Here is a 3,611-nt window from a genome sequence, read left to right on the forward strand (position 1 = left end):
ACCCCCCAGCCGGGCAGCCCCGGGCCTTCCCTGGCACCTGAGGGCCGGACCTGGGGCTGCAGGGGCGAGGGCGTTTCTCCTACACAGGAAACGTGGACGTTGGGCCTCCTGATGTGCCAGGTAACCCGTGTCCAACCCAGAGGGGCGGGCTGTGCCGGTGGAAGCCCTCCCCCCAACGCAGACACACATGCTCACACCTACATGTTCACACACATGCGCACACACACACAAGCTCACACACACATGCTCGCACACGTCTCCCCTGGGGACTGTTCCCAGCGGCTGGGGTGAGGTGTGGGCAGGAGCTAGCACGCATGGTTTCGTATGACGAGCTATGCTGCTCACACGGTATCTTTATGCCACAGGAAGGAAGTCACCACACGGAGAAAGCTTAGCCGGAGGTGGATTCGGCGGAGGAGCAGCTGATGGATGGAGAAAGCCGGGAGTTGAGGGGTAGGCGGGCGTGTGAAAGCCAGTGACAGGCTGCGTGTTCATTTGTATGGAGTGATTTTTGGAAATATTCCTATTGATTATTCGGGTGAAGGGTAGACTCCTCTGCCTTTCAGGGCCGCGCCCCTCCCTGCTGACTCTGTCCGATTCTGGGTGCTCTCTCCTTCATCCGAGTCCATTTAACTCATTTAAGGCTGAGAAGGAAAGAACGGTTATGACCAGATTAGGCCGGTTGTGGGAAATAACATTACCGCAGTTTGGGACTGACTTTGTAATGTTTACTGGTTTAATGTTTATGTTGCTAGACTTCAATGTGTTGAATCTCTTTTAAAAATAGGTTGTTTTTTAAGGAAATATGTTTTCAGAGAGAGGGAGGGAGCGGGAGAGAGATGGAAACATCACTGATGGGCTGCCTCCTGCACGCCCCCTACTGGGGATCGATGTGCCCTGGTCGGGAATTGAACCCTGACCTCCTGGTTCTGGGAAGCTGGTGGGGCTCACGTCTTAATTGTATTTTACATTGAAGCTTTCCATGTTTTAAAACCAATTTTATATTTTTCACGTGGAGATCTTCGTGCTAATCTCTCCCCACACCCCTCAGCACAAATCTAGGTAGACATGACACGCTTAATTCATTGGGAGCTGGCGCAGCCCCCAGAGGAGCCGTGGACACAACACCCCTTCACACTGAATAGCTGTCTTTCCTGACCCCTCCGAGAGCTAAGAGCCGAGAGCCACACTGCTTCTAACGGAACTGGACATATTAGCACCAGAGGCAGAGTGCGCGGTCCTGGGAAGCGCCACCAAGACCCCTGTCCTGCGAGAGCTCTGCGTCCGGGAAGGGGCTGGACTCTGGGCATCACTGGTCACCAGCAGGCGGAGAGAGAACTGAGCTCTCGGTGGGCAGCGACGTAACTTGGTCTCATTTGCATGTGGTGCGAGGACTGATAGCCAAGGGACCTGGGTTTGTGCCCATCGTCACAGGAATACATTTCAGGGACTTCCCCAAAGTCATGGCTTTGGGAGGCCGCCCGTCTCTGCTTTTGTGTGTCTCCTGTCCTGTTGCTGTTCGGGCGTGTGGGCCTCTCCACCCACGTGGGCCTCGCCACCCGTGGGTCTGTCTCTGGGTCCCTGTGTTTTCCTTCCCGCGCCCTCTCTCTCCGGGTTCCCTGTCCCCCCACCCCCACGCCCCGGTGACTGGCCGCAGCCGGCACCGATGGCTCGGTCCTCACTGCCTCTGGTGAGTAGAGTGCCGGGTGCCTGTTCTCCACGGGAGGTGGGGCCGGGCGCTCCTTGTTGCTCCGCAGGTGCCTGAGGCCTGTCCCCGTTGCTGCCGCCGTCCCAGGAGGCTCCCAGGTCCCCGTGTCAGTTCTCAGTGTTGAAATAAAAGACAAGTCCGTGCCCGCTGTTTCTGTTTGAGGAGGACACTGAAGCCGGCAGGAAGGCCGAGGCAGACTTCGTCCTGGGTGGGTCTCCGTGGTGCGCCCACCCAGGCGTCTGGGATTGTTGTTACCAGGATGTCAAACACGATGAACGGCGGGCGATGACCAGATATGATGAGGAGCAGGCTGTTGGGTCCCAAAGCCCCATGGGAGCTGTTTCCAAATACACTCACAAAAGTGGGTGCCACCCAGCCACAGTGCTGGCCGCTGTTCAGGAGGCTCGCCGACCCCAGGCAAGCACTTCTGTCCTCTCACCAGAACATCCTTCTTTCGCCAAAAGCAATTTCAAAGGGGCAGGCACAGCCATCAGAGCTGAGGTCAATGTGAATAACAGGCCAGGTGGGGCTGAGCTGGCACGTGGCCGTGGTGTTGGCTGGGGCAGCCTCACTGGCCGGCCTGGGAGCTGCAGTGGGCACTGGCTGGCAGGGCCAGTCGCCCGAGCCCTGGAACGGTGCCCGCTCTGCACAGACGGGGCCTCAGACAAAGGCCCCTTCATGACTCGAGCCAGCGAGTGCCTCCTCCTGAGCCCTCAGCGGGTCTGTGGAGACGCACCCGGGATGGCGGAGGGCCAAACCCCAAAACCCCAGGGTGCATCACCGCGAACAGTTGTGGTCTGTCCTAAAGCACAGCTGTCCCGGCCTCGGCGCCCACGGCCCCGTGGCCTCATCGAGGGGAGGATGTCAGCTGCACGATGAACGTCCCGGGGCCTGTGGACACACAGTGGCTGTTTGCCTGGTGGTAGAAAATGCACCCACGTGTTCTAAGTGCAGCGGCCCACGCACATGCAGAGGAGGAGGTGGTGCAAGTGACACCCAGAGCCACAGTTTCTGCCCCCACGACCCCCGGGCCAGGACCTGACCGGAAGCGAACGCGGAACCCCAGAGCCCAACCGGAAGGGCTGCACCTGAACCCAAAGCCTTTGCAGGCTGCAGGTGCGCTGTCCAGGAGGCTGTGGTGCTGAAACGCTTGGTTCTCGTGGGGACAGAGGAGCCCCCTTTCTGGCCACGGGTTCCCTCCTGGCTTCTGGGTGTTCCTGATGTCTGTAACTTTCCTCCCTTAATTAACCCTTTGAGTGCCAACCAATATCCTAGGAACTATGCTAAAATTGCCAAGGCATTTTTGCTGATTTTACAGCAGTTTAGGAAAACAATTATGAATCGCAAAACTTATTCATATTCAAAAACTTAAGGAAACCTTTACTACACTGACATATTTAGCAATGTCATCATCACTAATAAAAGCAGACTTAGAACTGGACGCCATTTCGAAGCTTTGATAGCGCTCCCGGCACTTTTGGTGAAAGACAGGAGGAGCGCAAGAGCAGGCACTCAAAGGGTTAAGATCTAGCCCAGCCCGGGTGGTCCAGTGGTTGAGCACCGACCCATGAACCAGGAAGTCAGGGCATATGCCTGGGTTGTGTGCTGCATCCCCAGTAGGGGGCGTGCAGGAGGCAGCGGATCCATGATTCTATCTCATCGTTGATGTTTCTATCCCTTTCCCTTCCTCTCTGAAATCAATAAAAGTACCGTATTTGCCGGCGTATAAGACGATTTTTTGGCCCTGAAAAATATGCCTCCAAGTGGGGGGTCGTCTTATACGCCAGGTACACTTCAGATAGACTGCCCATAGTGCTTGCCCCGTGCCATAGTGGCCTCCCGATGCCAGCCCCCTTCATTCCACATACCGTTCAGGCATCAGCAGCGCTGCTGGGGCTCTGAA

The sequence above is a fragment of the Myotis davidii genome, unplaced genomic scaffold, assembly GCF_000327345.1.
Source record: "Myotis davidii unplaced genomic scaffold, ASM32734v1 scaffold592, whole genome shotgun sequence".
Lineage (NCBI taxonomy): Eukaryota > Metazoa > Chordata > Mammalia > Chiroptera > Vespertilionidae > Myotis > Myotis davidii.